Source organism: Chionomys nivalis, chromosome 22 (assembly GCF_950005125.1).
Source record: "Chionomys nivalis chromosome 22, mChiNiv1.1, whole genome shotgun sequence".
NCBI classification, from domain to species: Eukaryota; Metazoa; Chordata; class Mammalia; order Rodentia; family Cricetidae; genus Chionomys; species Chionomys nivalis.
In genome coordinates, this window is record NC_080107.1 from 9,870,209 (window position 1) to 9,897,168 (window position 26,960).

At 47.8% G+C, this 26,960-nt stretch overlaps 1 protein-coding gene across 1 annotated transcript in view; it reads left to right on the forward strand.

Annotated features, from left to right (window-relative positions):
• The first annotated feature begins 1,839 nt into the window (after nucleotides 1–1,839).
• Wipf1 (WAS/WASL interacting protein family member 1) overlaps nucleotides 1,840–26,960 on the forward strand; it is a 98,610-nt gene continuing 73,489 nt past the window's right edge. Inside the window, exon 1 of the mRNA XM_057755501.1 lies at nucleotides 1,840–1,968. The gene's annotated coding sequence lies outside the window, so the exon portion shown is untranslated. The remainder of the gene's footprint in view (nucleotides 1,969–26,960) is intronic.

Below are 26,960 nucleotides of genomic sequence, written 5' to 3' on the forward strand. Positions count from 1 at the left end.
TGGCATTAAGGGATCTTAAGTCAGGTCATTCGTGCCAGTAATGGCTCAGAGGTGGAACAGATGAAGTCAAGAGACTTACGGCATGGTGGTGGAAGCAAAGATATTAGTGTTATAATAACCTGAATTCACACACAGGTCAGCCAAGTTCCCTGGGGTACCATTCCCGTGTGTAAAATAGAGACAGATGCCTGTTTCACAAGGTTTCTGGGATAATCGAGCAAGGTAGGTGAGCCCCTTTTTCTGGCATTTGTGACTACCATCTACTATATTAAGTACCGGGTACTTAATTTACCTACGAGTCACTAGCACTGCTTAGCGACAGCACACGGCAGAGAACAGCTAATTCACCCTCCTCATGGATTCACCGTGTTGTTAGCAACCACATAGTGCTAACACAGGGAAAGATCCAAACTCACCCTCCAGAATGGGGACCAGAGCTGAAGGAGCGGCTCGGCGGTTATGAGCACCTCCTGCTCTTACAGAGGCCACTAGCTGGATTCCCAGCATCTACTTGGTGGCTCCCAACAGTCTGTAACTCCATTCTCAAGAGATCTCACACCTTCTTATGGCCTATGTGGCGCCAGGCATGTACATGAAACACAGACATATTTGTAGGCAAAACACCTATATGCACTAAAGCAACGCATAAATAAGAGGCAATTGTAGAACGAACCGTAGACGAATACAGCTAACCGTGGGAGCTTGTTCCCAGCCTGGAGATCATCGCGAGACCTAAAACAGCGACAAAACAAGATGAGTGCATTTAGGGACCCCTACCAAAATAGCCAAATGGGAGATTAGGAGCGTTGGCTCATGTCATGGTCTTCCCATGGTTATCGCATCTGACAGAAGCATGTCAAAGTCAGAACGCGCACACATGGAAACGGTGCAGCATAGAAACGCTCAAGTGAAATTCTTGATGCCAAATTCTGAAGCGGACCTTCTTGAAGCTTTGCCGCATTTACTCAGAGAAATACATCGTCTTGGTATTTTTACAGTCTGGTTTTTATATTGTATTGTTATTATACAGACTATCATTTGTTTTGTCTTTTCAAATGCACCTTCTTGTTTTGTTTTGTTCGAGACAGGGTTTCTCTGTAGCTTTGGAGCCTGGAAACTAGCTCTTGTAGACCAGGCTGGTCTCGAACTCACAGAGATTCGCCTGCCTCTGCGCCATCTTCTAAAGTGTCATCCTAGTGTTAATTTGCCTTTGAGGACGGATGGTGATGGTGTTGGGAACTGGCGAGAGTCATGCGGAAGGGACCGGGTTTTTTTCTCTTTACACTCGTGCTTAATTTTTCCACGTTTTCAGAAGTAGGCGGCAAAAACCACAACAACAAACAAACAAAAAACGACTCCGAGAATCCCAACCGATTGGCATCTTAACATGGGAAGAGCAGTGCGCTCCCAGTGGGTGGGGAATGGGACGCGCGTGGCCCTTGGGCCTCAGTGGGCTCCACTCCATTTTAAGATCCAACTTTGAAGTGACTTGGAACTTTTAAGTTTCTCAAAGCGGGTCCTCTGGTTTGGGAGCGGAGAGGAGATGAGGAGGATGAGAGGACCCCACCCGGAGGCCTGGCAAGTCGCCAGGGACTGCGCCCTCGGTAGGCTACCCCTTCAAGGTCCGGCTCCTGGGCGCACGCGGGTCCGGACCCCTCGGTCTCCGCCCCGGGGCGAGCCCAGCCCGGGCTGCGGTCCCGCCGGCCTCGGCGGACAGGGCGCGGCGAGGGCGAAGGGCGAAGGGCCAGCGGCGGCCTGGGCGTCCGCGTGTGGCGGGGGCCGTAGGGGGAGGACGCGGGCCGAGGGGGAGGGCTCACATCTCGGCGAAGTTCCCGGATGGTCGCAGCCTCCCGGCGCGGAGCGCTTTTCCTGCCCTCCCCGGCTCTGCCCAGCGGACCCAGAAAGTTTGCCAGAAAAAAAATGCCCCGCGCGCCGCGGGACCGAGGAGCCGCCCGGAGCCGCCGCGCGGTAAGGGAGCCGCGCCCCGCCATGCAGGACGAGGGGTCCACGGAGTTGGGGGGTGCACAGGCGGGATGTCGGGGCCGCGGTCCCAACCCGGGCCCGCGGTACCGCCCGCGCGGGAGGAAGAAGTGGCAGCCGCCCGGGGCATTGGACGCTGCGCTCCCCGCTGAGCGCTGCTGGGCTGCAAGGACCCGGGGCTGTCCGCGGTCGGAATCGGATCTCACCGCGGTCTTCCCGCGATGCCCGGACGCCGCATCTGCAGCCCCAAGCTCCGCCGAGGGCGGGTGACTTTGTGGCGTGTGGATCGCAGAACTTGACTTCCCCTTCAATGCTCCCAGGCATCCGGACCCCGAGTCTGTGCACGCCCTAGTGCCTGTGTCTGCTCCTGAAGCGCGGCCAGCTCGGGTCAGGGCTTTGCGCCCGGGGCCTCTCCCCAAGTCTGGGACAGCTTCCCTTCATTCTCGCACCCCTACTTTGGCATGCTTCCCTTTTAAAAGAAAGAACTGTTAAATTTGCTAGTGTAAGGGTAATCCAATAGGGATGACCCAGATCCTCAGTTTGTGGCTAGACTTTGAACTCAGAGTAACAAAAGGTGTGTCTATGTGGAACCTGGTTTGACTAGGTCCTGCTTAATCTCCAAGGAATATTCAGCCTGGGCTATGGGCTCCTAGCCCCTCAGGTTCTCTCCACTGAGCAGGTTTGGTCTTCCTTTGAAAACTGCTAGTCTGTCTTGGATCTTTCTTGCTCTTCACGTCTCTCCAATCCTGTTCTGGGCTGCAGGTAGCCTCGGGGACCCACAGGGACAGTGGACGTGTGTGCAGCCTGGGTAGGTTTTCTTTTAATACTTTCCACACAATTTGATGACTGCAGTTTCATTTGGAGTCATTGATAGATAGATTTTACCTCCTTAAAAATGCTTATTTTCAATAATGGGTAAATAGCCTAAAGACATTTTCTGTTTCAGTTTGTAGATGACCTTTTGACTTCTTAGAGAAAACCTTGCATGGACAGTCACATCAGCCCTTATCTTTTAGTGCTCGGGACACTGCCCTCCACCCCACTCACCTGCCAGTTGTCATGCCAAGGTTGGGTCTCTCAGACATAGGGGCGTCGCACTGTATAGATCGTACATGCGTCTGTGAGTGTCAGACAAGGCTCTGCAAATGTTCTTGCAGCACTGAGCAGCATTGCCGTCTTTTCTGGTACCTACCCAAATCAGGCCATAGCTTTCCTCCCTGGGAATCTCGTGAGCGCTTTTAGATTTGTACGCAAGATGGAATTCCAGGACCTTCCGGGAATGAAGGTCTTTGCAGCTGGAACCGGTTGTTCATTTCACACATTTTCCACTGTGTGCTTGGCTACTTCCTAATGCTCTTATGTTTTCCACGTGACCTGAACCTCATTCAGAAATAAATGGATTGATAATCTTGACAGTTGTTAAATTACAGGGCGTGAGGATATAGTGGGATAGCGGGGTATGAAACAGTTTGACACACGGGTAACTCAGTCACCGAGCATCGTGAAACACCAAGACACAGGCGCAGGAGTGAACTGCAGGGTGATTGGTGTCTGTGTCACTGTCTTTGCTACCTAAGTGTGTCTACCTAGAGCTGTGATTTTAATGATGTTCGTGTTCCACAGCGAAGCTGGAAGAATGAAGGTTGACGAGAGCGTTTTTTGTCTGTTGTTGTAACCTTTTCGTTTCTAAGAACCTGGGAATCTGTCTCCCAGAGCTGTGGCCTTCCAGGGGCCTGCTGTCCTCCAATGGAGTCGACCAGAGTTCTAATGATTTCCATACAGAGGGCCCTCTGCAGCTTGTTTCCAGCAGCCCATGTAGTTAGGCCATGGTCCCCACAGATGCCAATTGGGTTGCAGTTGGTATCAAGCGGGCTGCTTTTTGAGCACTGAGGGTCTCTGCTGGAAGATTTAGTCACGCTGTCTGTTGGTAGAGGAGAGTTTAGCACAGAAGGGCTTGCACCCGGTGCTTCCCATCAGCGTAGACAACCTTGTTTTGAAACAGTTTGACTGCAAGGCCAACGTGGTAAGGTGGAGAAGGGCAGAGGACACATGCTCAGGGATGGTGAGGAGAGAAATTACTTCCATCTGGTGGGACTCTGTCCATCCTGGGTTCGTTCCCTTAGCAATTATCATTTTCTGTGTGCTTTCCATGGAAAGATTAATAGGCACATTCATATGCTGTCCCACCGTGCCCGCTTCCGTTGAGAAACACTCCTGGTTTCACTTCCCTGGGACAAAAGACTTCCTCATGGAGCCTCATTGTACTGCCCAGCCCTAGCAAATGTTAGTTGCTCTTCACCCCATGGGAATTACAGTCAGGTTGAGATCACTAACTCTGACTCATGTATACTTTTGAATAATAAAAACTCTGAGAGTCCTTTCAGTTAGTCAAGTAGTATTATCTGCTAAGGTGTGAATTAGTGTGGCATAGTCTGGTCCTTGGCCATATGTGACTAGAAGCTCACAAAGGCCTAATTCTGTGAGTGTGGAGTGAGGGGTGGAAGTTTTGTTTTGTGATTTGTTTATGACCATGATAGGTAACTATGGCTGGCCTAGAACCTGCAATGTAGACTAGACTAGCCTTGAACCTGGGGCTGTCTTCCTCCTTCTGCCTCTTGGGTATTGGAATTTTGTGCATGAGCCTTTAGCCTTAGAGGTTTCAGTTTTCACCAGCCCCAGGTGTACCGAGTACAGTTCCTGTGTGGATATTGCATGGACCACGAAGTCTACTCAATCTTGTGTCTGCTAAATACCCTGTCTTACCAGGTCTCTATCTCTTTACCCCTAAAATGATAGCAACAGTCTCTACCTGGAGGATTGCTATGCGACTCAGGTGTGGCCCTGTGCCTGGTCTACTTAACAGGTTGTATACAATGGTGCTGTCGGTGTTTGTGGGCTGTTATCATTAATGTTATTATGGTCAGTATTAGTGTATAGACCACAAAATAGCCTGCATATAGGAGCTGCTTTTTGCATAAATTAACATATCACCAATCGCTTGGCTCTCCGGGGTCTGTCACCTGTTTCCTATCTACCATGTAGCCCTAAGGAGGAGAATAACCTTGGTGTTTAAGTGTATTGTGCGCCCCGAGGAGTCTTCTCTGCTGAGGTTTTGAGGACAGGTTAAGCACAGGGAATGTAAAGACAGCATGCGTCATTTTCTTAGTCCTTTGACACCGGGAAATACTGGCTTTCATGTTGTAGTAGACACATGGTAGCCCCCGCCGATGGGGGCTGAGAATAACCAGTGTGCTAGACTGCTTGCCTCAAGCAAAGATGCTTTGATCACAGGTGTGGAACCCAGGTCCAGTGGTCAGAATGCTGTTGTTTCCTGTGGCATTACAGAGTCTGCCCATTGTTATTGAGAAGTCAAAAGCATAAGCTTTGCTACTCAAATACAGGTAAAATTAACAGGAGATGTAACTATGTATATATATAATTTTTGTTTGTAGCTGTGATTCGCCTAAGACTGTGTCACTATGTAACATTTTAAATGTAGTTTTCCTCTTTGAATAAGTCTTTTGTTTTTTAGTACAACTCATTTCTTCTTCTGATTCCCCTTTATCTCTCAGTTATATCAGTTTAAACTTTGCTTTTTTTGTGGCGCTGAGATTTGAACACAGGGCTTTGGACACGCTAGGTAGGACTCTATCACTGAGTTGCAGTTGAGATCAACTATAGTAATTTAAGTGAGTGAAACTCTTAAATCTTGTAATGAAATAATCCAGGGACTGGAGAAATGTTTGGCTGTGCACCACACGAATGCAGCTGTTTTTGGAGGCCCAAGAGCAGGTTGGATCCCACGGAACTGGAGTTCCAGATGGTTGTGGGCCACCGCATGGGTGCTGAGCCCTCTCTTCAGCCCCTCCAGTTCTTTCTTTTCCTTTTTTCCCCCTTCCTTTATCCCCTCTTCCTCCCCTCCCCCTTCCTCTACCATTGCCACTCACATGTCTTTTAGCTGGTTCATTTTGTATTCATGCAACCGTGCGAGATTTTTGTTGAAGTGGAACCCGAGGTCAAGTTGTACAGCCAGTGGCAGGGTTAGCGTTCAGACCTGGGCAGTCTTCTCCCAGGCCTTGCACCTTTAACTCCTAGCCTGTCCTTAGTCTTATTCCACAGTACTCTCTCATTCTGGGCTTCAGCTAAACTACTTCCCATTCCCATCTGACCGCTTTCCCGTCACCTTCCCTGGGCTTCTCTGCATTTGCATGGTGAGTTCTACAGACTTTTCAGATTGGTCACAAATCTGTATGAAGACAGAGATGGTAGACTTTGCTCCTATCCCATAAGAGCAGAGCTAAGTGGGAGATATCGTTCCGCACATGTCTCTTCAGTACCGGTGGTAAGCGTGGCTCCCGGTCTAAGAGCTCATTCCTGCACACTACAGTGGTAAGCGTGGCTCCCGGTCTAAGAGCTCATTCCTGCACTACAGTGTGGCTCCCGGTCTCAGAGCTCATTCCTGCACACTACAGTGATAAGCATGGCTCCTGGTCTCAGAGCTCATTCCTGCACACTACAGTGGTAAGCATGGCTCCCGGTCTCAGTACTCATTCCTGCACACTACAGTGGTAAGCGTGGCTCCTGGTCTAAGAGCTCATTCCTGCACATTGGGATGCTCCCCGCTGGCTTTGTTCCTCTCAGTCAGCTTCTGCCACTGTTGACTTAGGCCTCCCGGACTTGATTCCCGCTCTGTCCTGTATTGCAGCCATTTGCCTTTTCTCCCCCATTAGACTGCAGGATCTTCAGAGCCATTAAGTGGATTTCTCACCCTGTCGTCAGGGTTTAGGCGAACGACTTTCACGTGCAGTCAAAACATATCCTTGTTTCACAGAAAACTCTGGTTTTTAAGATGCGGGGAAACACATCTCAGCTGGACTTTGACCATGCCTGATCTGTATAAAGTGACATTCTTATTCATCACCACGGATGACCTTCACTGTAGAGTATGCTTATATATGCCAAAGTAGGAACTCGTCTCCCCTGCCACTGACCCCTTTGGGCCACAACCAGTTCCGTCGGGAATGGCGCCTGTAGCGGGAAGGAAGTGGTCCGTGAGACGGGAAGATGAGATCCACTTTCCTGGGCTAGTGCAGTCCATCATAACTTTAAGTCAGAGTTGATTTTTACTTATTTTTAATTTTCTTTACACAGGCAATACATGCTCCTTTAAATAAGTTTGTGTGCCTTAAAATGTTTATAGTAAGCAAGGCTCGTCACTTTAAATATGTCCAGCCTGTCTGTCTTCTCTCCCCGGTCCATGCCCATCCTTCCTCTTACATGCTCACTGCCCTCCTTGGGCAGCATCCTGAAGTTGGGATGTGTTGAGTTTGTCCCCTATTGCAATCACTCAGTGTCCACGCTAGTCAGCGACAATCAGCTCACTGTCACCATTGCCTGTCGCTTTTGCTTAAGATGCCCACACAGCCGTTTGCTCCATGGCGGGTATATGTGCCGTCATTCACTCTTGACCCTACACAGACCAATGGGCAGCTGGTTGAATTTCTTGTTCAACCTGTATTTCCGATGACCTCAGCCCCTTTCTGAGACATCCCAAACATCTTCTTGTCCATCTGCACAAGAGATTGCGCCTGCAAGGGTCCGAGAGAGCAGACCGACTCGGAGTGATGCAATGTTGAGGTGTTTCGTTAGCATCAAATACTGCTCGGGAGACCTTGGGCTCCCCTCCCCCAGCAGAATGGCCTCACATTGCAGAGAACACTGATGGTCTCTAGAAAACATGTGTGCTAGCTGTTGGCTCTCTGAGAATGTAAACAGTGAGAGCCGTGTCTTGACCACAATAGTCATGTGTTGTGGGGATGGGTCGGTGAATAATGGAAGCAGTCAGATCAGCCCTGCGTGGAGGAGAAGGAAGCAGCCCATTCTTAAACAGGCCACAGCCCATCAGCAGTCCCGTTCAGGGCATTAGGCAGGCTAAGGGTGTGACTTCCAGGAAGGACTGTAGGAATGGATGGCACACGGAAGGGCCGGAGTGAGGAGAAGAAAGAAAAGAACAAACCAGTTCTCGTCCCCGGGTCTCACAGCAAGCTGAGGAGCATTGAGACAGGCTTTCAGATGTGCCAGTGTTCCTGATGATAGTTCTGAGACCCTACAAAAAGGCAAAGTGGTTGAAGGCTGTTTAAAGACGGTAAAACCAGAAAGGTGGTTTACTTAGGCAGGACCTTTCTGTGCCCATTACAGCTAGGATCTGACTGCCATGCATACACTGCCAAAGAGAAAACCCAGAGTGACAATTTTAAACAGTGCTGGGTTCTTATAGTAAACTCTCACACTGCCCTGGTGTTAGCATTGCTTATTTTCAAAGTTCACATTTCGCCTGAGACAAATAAAAAAAAAATTAGGTTGAGGGTATATTGTCTTCTGTGAGCATAAAAGGCTTGAGAGTTAGAAGGTTGTTCTTTAGACAGGACAATTCTCTCTTTCCTTAATGTGTTTTGAAGAGAGGAGCTAGAATCAGAAGAAAATGCTCTTGCGTGATTAAAGAGCTCTGAATGTAGTGTTGTGGTCTTATTGTAACCATAAAAATCCTTTCTGCACAAAATCATTAATTGATCACCTCCATTTGCTCTGATAAAGCAATGCATTTTCCCGTTGGAGCTTGGGAGAAGTCTTGTTCACCGACAGGCGAGGCCTCCGGTGTTTGTGCTGTCTGTCGTCTTAGCCGAACATGTGGCTCCGTCACTTTTTTAAAATAATGGTTTTAATTTGTCCAGGTCACAAAATTATTGTGTACCTACTAGCTGAAGAGATGGCTGTGTGGCGCACAGGGACCTGAGACTGAATCCCCAGCACCTGCTTGAAAGTCAGGTATAGCCGTGCATGCTGTATCCCTAGCGTTGCCTGGTAGAGACGGCAGATCCTTGGAACTCCCTGGTCGACCAGCCTAGTCAACAGTGAGCTTCAGGGTCACTGAGAAACCTGTCCCAAAAATGAAACTGAGAATAGATGTCTTCTTCCCCCCACCAACCTTTACATCTCATAGATACATAACGCTTAAAAAGACAAAAAGAAATATGTATAAAAAAAGTTGATTTTCTCCCCTTTCAAATTCTCATTCCTGTTGTGGGAGCTGCAGGCTGTGTTCCTGCCGCCCCAGCTCCTGGTCGCCTAGCTAGCTTATGCCCCAAAATAACAACACACAAGCTGTATTCTTTTAAACACTGCTTGGCCCATTACATCTAGCCTCTTCTCGGCTAACTCTCGCACCTGGACTAGCCCATTTCTAATAATGTGTGTAGCACCCCAAGGTGCGCTTACTGGGAAGATTCTAGCCTACGTCCATCCTGGGTCGGAGCTTCATCGCGTCTGCCCCAGAGAGGAGAGCTATCGAGTCTGAGCTCACTTCTTCTTCCTCCCAGCATTCTGTTCTGTTTACTCCACCCACCTATGTTCTAACCTATGAGGGCCAAGCAGTTTCTTTATTTTTTAACCAATGACCTTCCTCCATCACATTCCTAAAGATAATCAATATGGCTGATGCTTTTTTCTTGCTTATATAACTGTTGATAAGCACATTTTCATAAATAGCTCCTAGTACTAAAAGTGGAATTTTACATACAAGTCTATGGCCTTTTTTTTTTCTTTCACAGTACTAAGGATTAAAACCAGGACCTCAAACATGGCTAGGCAAGTGGTTTACTAACGAGCTACACCCTCAGCTCCAGGCTACAATTTTCTGAAACATGATAAAGTATCATAGACATTCTCTCCAGATAAAAACTCAATTATAACACAAATGGTTAATATTCTGTAACTTATTTCCCCATTCATATTGTTTGATATTCTCCTGAGAATATGTTTTGTGTGTGTGTGTTTGAACATGCTAATACATAGGAGCTTTTCTGCACATGTGTGTTTGAGCATGCTAATACACAGAAGCTTTTCTGCATGTGTGTGTTTGAACATGCTAATACACAGGAGCTTTTCTGCACGTGTGTGTCTGTACATGCTAATACACAGGAGCTTTTCTGCACGTGTGTGTTTGAACATGCTAATACACGGGAGCTTTTCTGCATGTGTGTGTTTGAACATGCTAATACACAGGAGCTTTTCTGCATGTGTGTGTTTGAACATGCTAATACACAGGAGTTTTTCTGCACGTGTGTGTTTGAACATGCTAATACACAGGAGCTTTTCTGAACATGTGTGTTTGAACATACTAATACACAGAAGCTTTTCTGCATGTATGTGTTTGAACATGCTAATACACTGGAGCTTTTCTGCACGTATGTGTTTGAACATGTTAATACACGGGAGCTTTTTTTCTGTGTGCTGGTCCCTGAAGTGGGACTGCTTTCCAAAAGTTGTAGGAGTTCAGTCTCAATAGCAGACAGGATTTGAGCGTGTGCTTCCCCACATCCTTGCCGCAGGATTCATTTTAGAAATGCAAACTTTCTAATCTTATTTTCCTGATTTGTTTCAAGTGGGTCCTCTGAGAGCCCTTGTCAGTATCTCTGCCTTTAAAAAAAAAAGACTACCCATTTGAATTACTCATGCCCCATCTTTTTCTTAATTTCCTAAACGTGTATGTGTTTGTCTTTTAGAACCAGATAAGAAAAAGTTGTGCCTAGGTTCACAGAACTTAATTTTTCTCTAAAACGAAACACTTAATTTCTATTCATGATAAGTAAACAGAGACCTTTCAACCCTGATTTCTCCTTCTAAACATGTATTATTTAAGACATTGTCTCGGGAAATAGAAATGTTTTAATGGGAAAAGCAGAAACTTATCAAATACAAAGTTGGGAATACACGAGGAGTTTTACCTACAGGACTAATCAGGTCTCCCTCTTGAATCCAAGTTCTGAAGACCAAAGTTCTTGAGAACATTCATTGTACACTCTGCAGAAGTTACATACATGGAGAAAGAGCACCACAGCAGATAGGGATGGAAACCTGGATCGCTACTGAAAGCCCCCCCCTCCCTACTCCCGCTGATGTTCTTGGGAGGCGAGACTAGATTCCGCTTCCCCTGTCCTTGTACTTGCTGAGTTCGTTATAAAATTATTTGTCTATAACTCCAGCAGTACACTGGCTAATCAGAAACAGCTGTACAGCTGCGGTCGTTTATACGAACAGAATAAATCTATCAGTAAGGTTTCTGGTGTTTGAGCAGGTCAAGCCAACACTGTGTAGTCCAGAATAAAAGCATTTTGTAACTGACCTGACACGGATGGGGATCGGGGGGATTCATCCGGGCGGCAGCAGGAGTTAGAGTTAAAAATTAGAAGTTCTTTGGGTCCTTGATAGACACCATAGTAAAGTGGTACTGGATCTTTAATGTGAATTACTGCTCAAAACGCTAGGAAGATTCGTAAAGGGACATCTTGTTTAAAATACAGACTCTTCTGTAAGGGCCAAGTTCCTGGAGTAAGACTGAATTGTCCTCGTCAGTGTCCCCAAAGGGAAGTCTGTCCATTCTGGCAAACTGCCAGGATTGAAGCCAGTCCGGGGCCTCATGATAGACAGCGCCATAGACCAGGTAGACTGACTCCTCTGCCTGCAGAGAGCTGGACCGTGTCAGGCATGCAGCGTCCGGTTCCTGGGAACCCTGAGGCTAAAGTCCTATTGTGGTGAAGAAAACGCAAGGTTTTGCACATGTCAGTGTTTGAACAGTGTTCTATAGCAAGAGAATGTGGGTAGAAAGGTCTCTCCCTGTACAACTCGCTGGCTAAAATCCAATGTTACGACTCCCAAGGTTGGTTATGCCCCAGAGCCAAGCAGGCACTCGCTCTCCAGCCCACGCTGAGAACTCTGGTTAGTGGGGGCAGGTGGGTATGTGGCCTTGCAAGGGCAGGGTCCTCCGTGACGATTGTAGAGGCAGAGATCCTGAGTGCGAATTCCTCATCCTCAGGCCTCCCGTCCTCCCATGCCGGAGTCCACATTAACCCTGACTATTTGGAGGGATAGGCATAGGGCTACATCTGTGCACTCCGCCAGCTGCCGTGGGTCTTTGGGGCTGACACCTAAAGGCAGATTTCTCTTTTCCCACTGTCCTCTGCTTTGGTCCCTTACTCCCTCCGATCCTCAGAGACAGTATAGACTCCAGAGACGTATGCCATCCTCAGATTAAGACTCCCTTTGTCAAAGGTAGCTATGAAGTGAACAGGGCAGTGAGGGGGAGCACAAACTCTTCCCACTTCGTTGTGTGAGAGTTGATGAACTTGACAGTGATACCTCAATGTGCAGAAGGAGAGGTTAGGATCTGTAGGAAGATAAGAGTCGATGTCTTTCTGATGGGGCAGACCACCTCAGTAGGGGTGGGAAGCTCTTGTGACAGGTTGCTGGGGGGAGGGCAGTGCCTAGAACTGGTGACCCGGCTAAGCTGTGGCTTCAAAGGAGACGTAATAGACCACCCATCTCCTGACTGCCCAGCCCCATTCTTTGTGTAGAGGACTTCTTCCCCCTCCTCACCTGCAAGCTCCCCGTCATCCTCATGTTTTAGCCTGCATGTCCTCCATCCAAACGTTCCATTGCCTTTCAGCGTAGCACATACCTTAGTTTCTTCCACAGTCTGTTGAGTACCTGTCTCGCCTCTGGATGACGAGATGCCTGATGGCGCAGAATCACAACTTCTCACCCTTCCCCCTCTCCCCCTGCCAGTGCCAAAGTGCTTAGCACATAGGACGTGCTCAGGCTACTAGCTGGTGAAATGGTGTGTTCTAGAGCAGTTGTTTTGGCTTGACTAAAACAATTAGAACCGGGAACATTGAAATCTTAGTAACTTGATGCCAATTGAACAGGTCAAGGAATCATCACCTCTCAGTTATATTGGATATCAGTGCATGTCTAAACTCCATATACCAAAGTTTTACTTATTTCATCAATAATAAAGAGTTGGCCATCTCCTAATTTCTTCTTGATCTGGGTATTTCTCGCTTGTACTCTGCCACGGTCTTAGAAATTGGGGTGAATTATTCCTATTTAGATTTCCAATAACCATTTTTGGGGAAATAATGATAATATAGTAACAATTATGTTCTTATTTTTTGCATTCTAAAATTTTTATTTTGTATGTATGTGTGTGAGCTCGTGCAGGGCATGGTGTGCAGTTGGAGGTCAAAGGACAGCTCTTGGGACACTCTCCCCTGCTACCATATGAGTCCTGGGAACTGAACTCAGGTTGTGAATGCCTCCGTCCAATAGCATCATGCCAAGCCAGCGACAGTGTTCTGTGTCCTCTGAATAAACCTGCCGGGGCCACACAACCACTCACAGGGCAGTCACTGGAAGAGCCCCCCAGTGGGTGGGGAATTTGAGGTTACTCCGTTTGCCCAGTGTCACTCAAACTTGGCAGGGGTGAGATTCAGTTTAGGTCAGGTGCTCTTCATCCAGTCTGAGCCTTGAAGCTCTCCTTCCTGTCTCTTCAGAAGCCTGATCTTCAGGGTAGAAGGGGGCCCATGTTTCCTCAGGCAGCCAGCTGAACACCGGCATGGTGTCCTGAGGCTGTGACCTGGGCTTTCTGCCCTTCTGTTTTCCTGCAGACTTCAGAGCTAGAGCCACCAACTCACCGTACAAATAGGAGCTGGGCAATGTGGGGACCAACTACTGATCTCTCAGCTCGTTGTTGGTGGTTTGGGTCCAGCATTAACTGTGCTCTGCTGTGTTAGCATTTGTCACAGACATCCTGAACACCCCCAAAGCTGCGGCAGTCCCTGGCCGGGAAGAAAGTCTTTGGGGAGTGTCAGAAGATCTGTCTAAGACTTCTCATACAGTGTTCAAGTGAAAACCGCGGAACTTTTTTTTTTTTTTTGGTTTTTTGAGACAGGGTTTCTCTGTGGTTTTGGAGCCTGTCCTGGAACTAGCTCTTGTAGACCAGGCTGGTCTCGAACTCACAGAGATCCGCCTGCCTCTGCCTCCCGAGTGCTGGGATTAAAGGCGTGCGCCACCACCGCCCGGCCGGAACTTTTGTCTTGTACCAAAATCTGTAATATTCTAAGGTGTTAGTGAATGGGAATCTGCCATTTGGCAGGTGAAGAAAACACAGGAGCAGTCAGGTGTCCCGGACCAGGCCAGGGTCCCGTTGGTTACAGAGTTCAGACAAGAACGCGGTCCTGCTAAGTATTAATTCAGTCTCCCCTCACTGCCTGAGTTTAGTATACCACAAGTGAATTTCTTATTAAACTGCAGGAGACGCATAGTCTGTTTTTCACTGGGCAGGATCATGGTTATCAGGTTCTCAAAGATGAACGTAGGAAAACCCATCACATCCAGGATAAATAGCAAGAAACGGAGAGAGCAGTGGCGTCAAGTGGCAGCTGAACCGCGAGTCCACATGACACAGTTTGCCTCTGGACGGCCCTAGGAGGAGAGTGCAGACCTGTCTCTAGCTCCCTCTGGCCCTGTTAGTTGCTTAGGAGGTGATGGTGTTAAGTTGGCTCGATTCACAGTGGAGTTCGGTGATGGGGCAGGGACGAGAGGGAAATGGTCTCTTCCTTCCTGCAGAGAGAACTGTATCTCAAACCCAGCTGCTCAGGGCTTGGACTCAGCCAGCTGTGGACCTTGGGATTGGAGAGGCCAGGAAACATTGGGTTCTTGCCAGACTCCAGGATGGAGCTTGAAGCCCTTCCTAGAGGAGGCTCAGGCAGCCTAGGGAGGTCTCCCCAGCAGTTTAAACCCCACCAGCACCAGTCAGGACCATGATGGCCTCTGTTAGCCCAGGCCAACAAGACGGCTATAAAACACCCTTGTGCCTACAGAACAATGGTTTCGGGATCTTCAGGGCATGGAATGGGGGTCTGTGCTCTATCAGATAAGTTAGGGTGCACCTCTGAGCAGGAGGTCCTCAACCGAGTCCCAGGCACTAGGCTGGGGTTGAGGGAGCCGTGAGGTTTCCCTGGGCGGGGGATGGGGGGTGGGGGTGTGGGGGTGGGGTGTGTGCATTTCAGCCCTGATTCTGCGCAGTTCTCTCCACAGGAAGAGCATCTGGGGGAACTGAAAGGGCAAGGCCAGAGAGGAGATGTGGAAGGAATTCTCCGTAACAGCTGCAGAGCACTGTGCTTCATAGACCGGATAAGAAGTGGTCCATTCCTTCCCATCAGGCCTGTAACACTGTCAGCCGCCCCAGGGATTCCTGGGCCGGAAGACCTCCTGGTTATCCTTTCAGTCCCAGGAAAAGACAAAAACAAAACCAAACGCTTCAAGAGCAGGCCGAGTGTAGTCATGCCCACTTTTCACCCTATCTGATGTGGGGTCCAGCTTCATTATTCTGCAGCAGAGGGCAATAGAATTTGAGTGGTCTCCCTCCCTCCCTCCCTCCCTCCCTCCCTCCCTCCCTCCCTCTCTTCTTCCTCCCCTCCCTCCCTCCCTCCCTCCCTCCCTCTCTTCTTCCTCCCCTCCCTCCCTCCCTCCCTCCCTCCATCCCTCCATCCCTCCCTCCCTCCCTCTCTTCTTCCTCCCCTCCCTCCCTCCCTCCCTCCCTCCCTTCCTTCCTCCCTTCCTCCCTCCCTCCCTCCCTCCCTCCCTCCCTCCCTCCCTCCCTCCCTCCCTCCCTCCTGATGCATGTGTGTGGAGGGTTGTACATGTGTGTACGTTTGCAAAGGCCAGAGAGCAGCTGTGGCCGCTGTTCCTTGGGATGGGCATCTGTCTACGTTGCCTTTTGAGATAAGATCTTGGGCTTGCTAGTTAGGCTAGGCTGGCCAGACTGAGCCTCAGCGTGCCTCCTGTCTCCCCCTCTCCGGCACTGGGATTGGCAGCACTGGTTCAGGCCTGGCCTTGATGTGGTTTCTAGGGTTGTGATGTGGGTGGTCAGGCTTGTGTTGCAAGCACTGTGTAGACTGAGCCGTCTTCCCCAGTCTCTCTGTTTCTCTGGTATGACTCAGACCATCCTAAAATTAAGAAATTAGAGGTGGAGCTAGGATTCTGATTTAGAAGTTTCTGAGGTCCGTGTTTTCTGCCTGCCTAGTCTTTGATCACAGTGCGACTTTGGGTCCTGCTGCTGAGACTGTTACTTTGTTGTCAGCTGGCCTCCTGGGAAGTCAGGCCTCTGGGCATATGAGCTACCGTCTTAGAACTGGATGTCGCCCAGAGTGGCTTTCACCTTTCTTCCCCATTCTTCACAGTCAGGAAGAAGCCTACCTGGGCCTTGTAACTAAGCGACCTCCATCTTTTTCTGCCCTAGTCCCAGCATAAATCCGTGAACTCCCTGAAAACCAGTAATGGCTTTCTTGCCAGAGAGCAGAGTGTGTTGTAGCTGACCTTATTGCGTAAGATGGTCCAGGAACTTCCTCCTTTTTTTTTCCCATGAGGTAAATCAGAAGGGCCCACAGCAGAACAACTTTAGGAATAAACGCAGTCCTAATTTGCTCTATGAGCAAGGGTGTTTGCACTGTGTAGATTCTACGGGGTGAGGAAACAGATGTGGGGTTACTTCAATTCTTTCTTTTTTCTTTTTCTTTTTTTAGTTATTACTAATATAAGAATCTGTAAGTGGAACCAGGACTCTAGTTCCAGCACTCTGGAGGCAGAGGCAGGCTGTTCCTGTGAGCTCCAGGAAAGCCAGGACTGCATAGTAAGACCCTGTCTCAAAAAAGCAAAACATAAAACCACCCCAAACCAACCAAACAAAAAAGGAATCTGAACATTTAAGCAAGAAAAATGCATATGGAGTGTGCTCAGAGTAGGAGCCCTTGCCTACACTAAATTATAAACATGAAGGGGATAGTGGGGCAGCATCTGAAAATAGGATCCGCTGTAAGCACAGTTAGCGTGTAAAGAAACTATCTGAGCCGGGCGATGGTGGCGCACGCCTTTAATCCCAGCACTCGGGAGGCAGAGGCAGGCGGATCTCTGTGAGTTCGAGACCAGCCTGGTCTACAGAGCTAATTCCAGGACAGGCTCCAAAGCCACAGAGAAACCCTGTCTCGAAAAACAAAAAAAAACAAAAAAAAAAAAAAAAAAAAGAAACTATCTGAACCAGTGCTTTGAAACCTGCTTTGGCTGTGGTCCAGAGTGAAAGATACATTTTCCATTGAAGCTAGGTATATGATAGGTGAATGGTGGATGGGTGGGTGGACGGATGGATGGATGGATGGATGGATGGATGGATGGATGGATGGATGGTGGGTGGGTGGATGGATGAATGGGTGGGTGGATGGATGGATGGATGGATGGTGGGTGGATGGATGGATAGAGTATACAAGATCTTTTGAGATACAGCTCCTCTTCAAGGTCTAGCTAGGACGCTACAGCCTGCGAGGGAAAAAATAACTATGGGGATCTGAGGGGAAACAAATCAACCCACACAGCGTGTCTCTATTGTTCTTCCGGTGCTGCAGATGTTTCCAGGTGTGTATACCCTGACGACCAGCAGCTTCCCAGCCCTAGTGGGGTCCAGGACTGGAATGCTTTCAGGACCATAAAAGACAAATAAAGATTTACACACACACAGAGAACCGGATGGTGAACCGGTGGGTGAATGCATAGATAGATGGATAGACGGATGTATGGGGTGGGTAGGTAGATGGATGGATGGACGGACGGACAGACGAACGGATGGATAGACGGACAGATGAAAACAAACAAACAAAAGTTTTATGAAATGATTTCCATGTTTACCAAATATACATCTTCTATTCTGGCCTGTTTTTATTTCTTTATTGTTTTACTGACTTGACTGAGGTCATCAGGCTTGAAGCAGGTATGTGTCTTTAACTTCTAGTCTATTCTTAAGAATGAGAAAAACTGGCCGGGGCGGTGGTGGCTCACGCCTTTAATCCCAGCACTTGGGAGGCAGAGGCAGGCGGATCTCTGTGAGTTCGAGACCAGCCTGGTCTACAAGAGCTAGTTCCAGGACAGGCTCCAAAACCACAGAGAAACCCTGTCTCGAAAAACTTAAAAAAAAAAAAAAAAAAAAAAAAAAAAAAAAAAGAATGAGAAAAACTGGGGCCAGCGAGATGACTTCGGATAAAGGTGCTTGGCACTGAGCCTGATGACCTGGGTACAACCCTAGGGGTGCACATGAAGGTGGAAGGAGAGAACCAACTCTATGGAGTTGGTCTCTGACCCAATAATAGAAAAGACAAGGAAAAGCTGGTTGGAATCACCAGGGAATGGGCAGCAGCTTGCTGTGTGAGAAATGCCAGTTTGAACAAGCATTTGTCAGGCAGGTGTAAACCAGTCTCACGGAAGTTTCCTTGGAGTTCTGCCGGATCCAGGGGCACTGTGTGGTACTGGATGAGGTTTGCCTCCCTTGCAGTCCTGAGGGCTGGCGAGGAGGCAGTGATGGAGCACCATGGGAGGGAGTGGGAGAACACGCTGACCCTCATTCTCTTTGGACAGGAAACACTTGCTTGTCCGAGCTTGGTTTACCCATGCAAAAAGGACATGGGAACCGTTCACAATTCACTGTTGCCTATAGTCTCATGGTGTGTGATGGTTGCCGTAGCATTACATCTGAAAATAGTATAAGTTAATAGTGAAATAGAGGCTTAAATGATGCTTTACTGTGAGTCCCCTAGGAAGGACCATGTTATAGGATCCAGGCTGTATTATATCTCCGATTCTGTGTTTCTTATGTAGGTGTAAGGTGTTCATTGCATAGCTCTGTTGTGCTGGGGATGTGTCTCAGTGCCTGCCCTGAGTGTGTGAGACCTTGGGTTCAACCCCCTACACCACACACATTCCACACACAGAAAAGAAAAACAGATACTTTATACTTTCAATTAAGGTAGTACTAATTCTAACTATAGATAGCACTGTTGCAAATGAAGTCTTATCCAAAAGGCCTTTTGACACACTTGATCAGTGTAGTAGAGAATGGGATGGAAAAGATCGGGTTATGTAACAGGACTGCCCAGACTCACTTCAGGTCCCCGCATGGCAAGCCTTGAAAACACCGAGGATTGTCTGGAGTGAATTGTCGCTGGGCGTGGGGCAGCATGCTTGATGTGCCAGCCATTGGGAAGTTGGTATGAATTAGGTAACATGTTCCTTTTCATGTGTGTGTGTCTGTGTGTACGGTCATGTCTGTAGCGGGGTGGGAGTTGGTCCTCACATCCTGACGTCCAGTGCTGTTCTTTTGAGCCTGGGCTAGCCTCCCCTCCACGGTCAGCATTCTGGATGATCTGACTCACGCCCAGTCAACCTGGTTTATAGATGGTGGGTTTCGGTGGAAAAGGGGGTACGGACTTTCCTGGGGTCTGTGTTCTGGTTGTAGGACCACGCTAGCACTAACGGGGCATTGAGGCTGAAGAGTCAAGGGCAGAGGAGACCCTGGTACAGTCTCACACGGAGTGGAGAGCGTCCTTGGCACCCTCTCCTCCCGTCTACAGCACCCTTGAATAAGTGAGTTCTGCTCATTATCCCACTTAAATGCTGCCTACAGCCTGAGACGTAGCCCGTCAGACCCGGTTAACCTCGCTGTTGCAACACTGCGTTAGCTACATCCTACGGCCGAGAGAGAGAGAGAGAGAGAGAGAGAGAGAGAGAGAGAGAGAGAGAGAGAGAGAGAGAGAGAGAGAGAGAGAGAGCACACAGGAAGGAGGCATTTTCAGGTTTTTCTCCAGTTCCTCTGCTGTCTGTTTGGCCCTCCCTCAGTTTCCTCACCCACAAACGGGAGGCTGGAGATGTGTGTGATCTCAGCTTAGATGCCTGTGGCTCTCTCTGGCCTGAGAAGCGTTTTCTGGCAAAAAGGAGTGGCTGCCCAGAGTTTCCTTTCCAGGCAGCCAGTGAGGACATTCTTTCCTGTGCCTGCACATGGAAGCAATTTCTAGATTAGCCTAGGCCGTGGCACGGCTGCGCTCACCGAAGCAGAGGAGCATAGTGGTGGTGGTGAGGGAAAACAGAGACAAACCCGCTGTGCCCTTTCCCGTGTTTTCTACCACAGCGACTCCGAAGTTCTGCTTTTCTGTGCCCAGGCAGGGCAGGGCTTGGCATATTTCACAGTAAGACCTTAATAAACAAAATGAATATATAGCTTACGGCTGGTCCCTAGAGGGCCGAGACCAGAGGACTAAGGGGACCTCGCATTCCTGAGTTCTGTTCCCACCGTTTATTATAATCTTTCTCTCTGATCTACAACAAAATGAGGGCCGTGGAAGGACTTCTGTGTTGTTCTCCGTGAAGTTGGGAGGGGGAATTGTTTAATTTCCTCTGCCAAGCAAACTCTTTGCTAGCGCTTGTCCTTCCGAGCTCCTTGGGGCTGTCAGTGATTGCCCCACAAATGCGTACACTCAGCTCCTAACTCCCCTCAGGAGAGGGGCTTTCTCTAGCCTTGTCTGTTGCCCTGGCCCCCCCGTAAACGGTCCTGAGGACTGCTTTTTTCTCCCACCTCGACTTTGACCCTAATTCCAGAGATCACTGAAGGAGCCCTGCTTACCCAGACTCTTCTACTTCCCCTGACTCCTCTGCTACCCGGCCCTCACTGATGCAGGGAGGGCGGGCTATTAAGGTTAATTTTGTTAAGCAGAGAGTTTTTTTCCTAAAGACGAAATCTGAGCAGATTAGAATAGATGTATGTTTACACTCATTAAAGGTATTGAATTAATGTTCTCATAATATAAGTATTTCTCCCAAATCCTTTCTGGAAAAATCTCACAAAATCGAGACAGTGGGCTGACGGATGCCAAATCTTAGCAGGGAACACATTCTTTATTTGTTTTGTTTCTGGATCTGTGGTGCAGAACTTTCTGGCCCGAGCGCCCTACTATTCCCTTCAGAGGGAGTATGTTTACAGTGAGCTTGCCGAGTCTGGGCTGGAAATCCTACGGGCCATCAGAACCTTATATGTCTGATCCTTACCTCGGGATACTCAGAATTAGTCAAGGTTCAGGATGCATGGATTTCCTGACTCTATAGAACCAGGATGAGAAGAACGTGAGAGAGGCCCACAGCTGTAGCGTTGTTAGTCTCTGTTTCTGCCGAGCAGAGAGCCTGTGTTTCAGCTTCCTGTCTTCCTAAGGCTTCCAGCTAAAGTACCGTCCAGGAGATAGTACACACACACACATACACACCCTGCTACTGATGTGGAAGGTTACCTGGGGTAAGAAGGTCATGTGACACATTTCCCCAGCGTCTTAGCCCATTTGTCCTTTGATGGCAGGGCTTGAGACAACCACAGCCGCCCAGACGGCACCCGCAGGCGCTAACCCATGAGCTGGATTCGGCATTCCAGCCACTTTGCACCTCCTTACCTGTCTACAGCCTCCTTTCGTTGCCTGTATTTGTTCAGCAGGCATTTGTGGGTCACTTACCATGAAGCTTGCCAGAGAACACGTAATTTAGGTAAACTAAGGTAGTGATAAGCTGACCAGATGATTGGTTGGAGAATGGTGGAGATGCTGTTTGGGATTCAAGAAACTCCATCTAGAGACGCAACTGCAGATTTGAGATAGGCGTGGCCAGGGAGCAGACACACGATATGTGTCTGGGGAAGTATGTGTGAGGCAGAGTTCCAAATGCAACGTTCCTGAGGTGAGAACAAGCTGGTCGCCTCGCGGAAAAGGAAGGAGGGAGTGTGGGCTTGGCGGAGGGGGGTGCACGACCAAGTCAGAGATGTGGGCATGGACATAGCTGAGGCCCGAACTCTAACTGGGGTGACAGAGTCTGATTTATGTTTTAGTCAGTCACTCACGCTTCAGGCCCACCACTGCCTAGTTCTGACGGGAACTCCACACTCGATTACACGCCTGCTGTGTCAGACCGCCGTCAGACCCGCCTGCCAGCCGTGGTCATTCGCCCACCCACCCAGGAAACACTTATTCAATACGCACTAAATAAAATCCCCGTGAGAAGAAGGCACAGCCTAGTGGTCATTGGGTGCCCATTCCTACTGCACACCAAGCCCATTGCCCCCCATTTCCCTCTTGGAGTGGTCAACATAATCCACGGCATTTCTTCTATTGCAAACCCCGCTTCTCCTAGGCCAGGCTTTTTTCTTTGCTCAAGGTGAAAATGCCATTGTATTTTTGAGACACTGTGTCTGAACCTGGAACTCACCAGCTCTGTGAAGCTCGCTGGCCAGGAAGTCCTAGGCCATCTTAACATCCCTCCTGCTCCGTTTTTTATGACGCTAGGGCTCTGAACCTGGGTTCTCAGGCCTCCGTGGAAAGCCATCTCTGCAGCCCCTGGACTTCCATCTTTTTAAATCTTATTTTCAGAGACAGGGTTTCACTGTGTAGCACTGTCTGTCCTAGAACTCACTCTATAGACCAGGCTGGCCTCACACTCAGAGACCTGCCTGCCTCTGCCTCCCGAGTGGTACTTCCAATTTTTAACACTAGTGTTTGCTCTTGGCCATGTGTGGTAGCGGGCATGCCCAGTCTCAGCAGTGGACAGGATGTGGGTGTTTACCCTTGAGGCCCTAGTCCTCTCACTCAGGATCTGGAGCTTAACAAACCCTGGGAATGGATCTTTCTCTTTCTCTGTATGCGGCATTCACGCTGTCAGATCCTCCCTAAATCCACTTCCTTCCTCAAAGTCTCCAACATACAAGATATGTTAATTCAAAGGAAACATGATAATTTTTTTAAAAAATGATAATTTTACCTCCAACAGTTTATTTATAAGAAAATTCGTGCCTTTAGTTCATTATAAAGAATTAAAATAGCTATTGGCATTTTGGTCTTGATTGTTTTTAAAGACAAAAGGTTCTTTTTTTCTTTCTTTTTTTTTTCCTTTTCTTTTTGTGTAGCTTTGGAGTCTGTCCTGGAACTCACTCTGTAGTCCACATTGGCCTCAAACTCACATTGATCTGCCTGCCTCTGCCTCCCGAGTGCCCCACCACCGCCCAGCTCCGGCCAGGTTCTGAAGCAACAGTCCTCTCTTTCTGAAGGACCACTGGTGAGGAGGAGGAATCAGAGTGATGCCAAGTCAGGGGAGGAGTCTGAGTTCCACCCACTCAGGGCAATCGTCGCCGTCTTTCTTCTCATGGCGGACGACCATGCTAGTGTACGCGCCTAATATTGGGGGTTTCGAAAGGACTCTGAATACCCTAGATTGGGTCGTGGTGTGTATTAGCTGTCTCCAAGAGCATTTGGATATATCTGCATGTCTGTAACTGTTTGGATGTCTGGGTTAAAAACACTGGGTAACTGCTAGCCCCACGGACACGTCACAAGGCTGTGTGTGTAAGAGCTGCCCAGTGTCTTCATGGGGGATGGTAGATTTGTCACACAGAACTGAACATTCAGTCCAAGCAGCTAAGCCCAGAGTCTCCTTAGTGTCTTTGTCCCTCCTGAGCGCTACAGCAGGGATGCTCAACCCTAGGAATTTAAGCAGCTTCCGTTTTATAGTGTTCTCTAACATTCTTAGTTGGACTCCTTAATGTTAATGCCAGGTCTGGAATCTCTTTTTAAAATAAGAGGGGGAGGGAGGAAAATATTTTCGTTGGAAAAATGTCGTGAAACCAAAGAGAACAGCAGAGGGAAATCGTTGTAGACATTGATGGGACCAGTTCCTCTATGTCCTTTCAGTTCTGTTCCTATTTTCTTTATTAAAAATACATGTCTTCAGACAGGGGGAAAGGGAGGGAGGGAGGGAGAGAGAGAGAGAGAGGACACAGGCATGTCACAGTGTGTGTGGGGGGTCAGAGAACAGTTTGTGGTCAGTGGCTCTTTCCTTCCCACTCACTGGTTGGCTTCCAGGATGGACTCAGGGTGCCAGGCTTGGTGACAAGCTATTCGCCCACCGAGCCATCCTGCCAACTTGGCTATTTTCTTTTGAATCTGCTATTTCATTTAAAAGTTACTTAAAAACTTTGGCTTGTCACATAAATTCGTCCTGTGTAATAATTTCTTATTCCCTTTTATGTGTGGAGTTTTATATATATATAATATGTGTGTATTAGTTTCGTCATCTATTGTGTTCAATATCATGGCCAGAGCTTACCTGGCTTCCAGTTCCAAGGGAATGGTCTGTAATGATGGGGGGGGGGGGGCATGACATGGCAGCCTGCATGCTCGGCAGCAGGAAGCTAAGAGATCACATCTTTGTTGAACACAGAAAGCAGAGAGAGAGAAGTAGGAAGCAGGGTGAGGTGATAAGTCTCAAATCCTGCCCACAGTGACAGTAATTCCTCTAGCAAGGCTTCATCCCCTAAAGGCTCACACAGCACCATTAGTCAGGGATTGTACATTCAAATATGTGACCTCATGGGGGACATTTCTCATTCCAGTTGTCCCAATATATTTATATATTTGCTGTTTAACGTACCCTAGAACTTAGTGTTTAAAACATTACTCATTTTACTTGCTCACAACCTGGAGTCTGGCATGATTTCTCAGCTGGGCAGCTTTCCTGCTGTTCTTGTCTGGGGTTTATCTGGTACCCTAGCTGGGCAGGGATATTCAGGGAGGCAGGGATGAGTGCTCTCTTTTTCAGTATGGATGATTCAGGATCACCAAGGCGGAAGCAGAAGGCTCTCATTTCTGTGGTCTTTTCAGGGCTAAAGAAATCACAGCTGTAGTGGAGACTCAAGGAAAGGCTAGAAACAGTGTGACTATCAGCAAGTGTGGCTCACTGGAAGTCACCACACAGTCAGTTTTTATAGAGTGGGTACTATTGAGTACATGTGGTGCCAGGCACCAGGCACCCAACAGTCAACACGTGAAACATAGTCCAGCCCTCAGGAGCTTATGGTCCGTGGTGAGTGCACCTGGGTCATCATGGGTTGACACACAGTGGGGAGAAGGCTGGGGTATGAGTTCATATTAGGCTTGGCTACATAGTGAGACACTGTGTCAAAAAAACCAAAATCATAAGCACGACATGGCCATGTCTGTAGCATGAACTCTAATAGGTCTTAATGATAAGAGCCCAGAGTCAGATATTGGAGAAAATGCTGAGCAATCAGAGAGACGAAGGAACAAATCACAGCCACCTTACCTACTCAACTTCCCAGCCAAAAGGAGACTGAGCTCCTGTCTCCTCCTGCCTTATTACTTCCTCTCTCCATCCAGCCATATCACTTCCTGTCTGCCTGTACAGCCCTCCAGATCTCTATGGTTAGCTAGTGGCTAGCTCCACCCTCTGATCTTCAGACAAGCTTTATTTGTACAAGCAAGATATCACCACAGTTCCCCCATTTGTCTAAAAATTAAAAAAATTAAAAAAGAAAGTTATAACTAATATAAGAAAAACTATTTACAATAAGTACAATAGCTATATGAAACATATACAGGCAATAAATATATTAACAATGTCTAAGTCGTTAACAATTGACAAATTCAGAGAAAATATTCCATATCTATCCTATCTTGGTGAGTACAAAAGGATGTACCTAATTCACTTTCTATTCTAACTTGTATTTCCAAAACTGTCTTTTTATGTCTCTCAACCTTATATACTTTACATTTCTTTAGTGAATTTCTCTCCTGAATCTGGTAACAAGTAAAACTATAACTATAAAGTCTTCAACTTTATCAGAGACCAGAGAAGGAAATAATATTACCTGAGTAAGCAGGAAGTGCAAGTACCCAACTTCCAAAAAATGTGAGAAATGACAGGAACAGCTGACTGCCTGGACAGTCACCCACAGTTCCTCTGCAATGTTGGGTCATCCATATTTGGCCTACAGGCCTAGCATATCTGACAGACTTTTCTGTGATGCAGGATATTCTGAAGAATTGTATTGCCTTATCTTGGCAAAGACTGGTATTCCTTTCTTTTGTGCCCTGCTTGTCCAATTTAGACATCATACTGTCAGCAGTCAAGACAAGGACACTTTCTTGTCTAGTGGCTAACCTTTGACACAAAAAAAGTAAACTCTATGTGGAATTTCTTTGATGCCTAACATCTTCTCTGAAGTAGATTGGTGCTGTCAGGAACAGACATGGCTCGTTGTCATAAAGAAAGAAAAGAACCTATGTTATTAAAATATCTTAAATGCCATATTTTGTAGATCTCTGAAGTGTTTGAAGATGACCTGTCTGTTTAAAATATATTTCTGTTTGATCTTGAAAACATACCTAATATGACTATAAGTTTGATTGTAATAGGTGACTAATTGCTAGCCTGCATTTTCTTATTATCTTAAATAGTTGGTGATAAGAATAGATGCCATGTGTGGCACAAGTTCTAATAGGTCTTAATGATAAAATCCTGGGCCAGGCAGTGGTGGCACACGCCTTTAATCCCAGCACTCGGGAGGCAGAGGCAGGCAGATCTCTGTGAGTTCGAGGCCAGGCTGGTCTACAGAGCAAATTTCAGGACTGAATTTGGCTGAACTTCCAGACCTCAGTAGTTAGCTAGTGGCTCGCTCTGCCCTCTGATCTTCAGGCAAGCTTTATCCGTACAAACAAGATATCACCACACATGTCAATCATGAACTCACAGCAGCTGTGGTTACGGGGACTGGGTCTACACAAATCTAGTCCAGAGTCAGCTGCGGATCAAGGGAAGAGTAGAGCCTTCTACTTACTGTGGACAGAGTCTTGGAGAGAGGCAGGCACAATATCCAGCTGCATGCCTATTGAGAGAAAGAGGTGATTCCAGAAGCTATGGCTCTGCCTGGAAGACTCTAGAATCTTGTTCTCTTATGGTCCCTTTTTTATGTCAGGTTCTGAACATTAGAAAAGTAAAATAGTGCCCCCTTTTTTCCCTGAAGCCTCAGTGGTAGGGAACGGGCCTCTAGATGAGGTCACTGCTGTATCAAAAGAAGAGGTGAGCAGTTACCTAAGCTCAGACCTCGACCTTTCGTAACCCAGGAGGATCTCTAGAAGGAAGGACGTGCAAGCAGTTAACATGATTAGGGAGAAGTCTAGTGGAATGCTGTGTTGTCTGCTCCCAAGTGGTCTGACGGAGAAATATCAGTGGCCTCAGAGGATGGAGAGGAAGCCTGTCCCCATGATCAATTTTTAATAAACATAAATGGCATAATAAATTATGCATGGAGGAATGGCATAAAGCATTAAACAACAGAGAATAAATTATTTAAACGATTAAAAATGGTCTGTCATACATGTAATGTATGAGAACTCTGAATTTTCTCTTCAAGGAAATAGAGCAAGGTTTTATTAAAGGGAGCT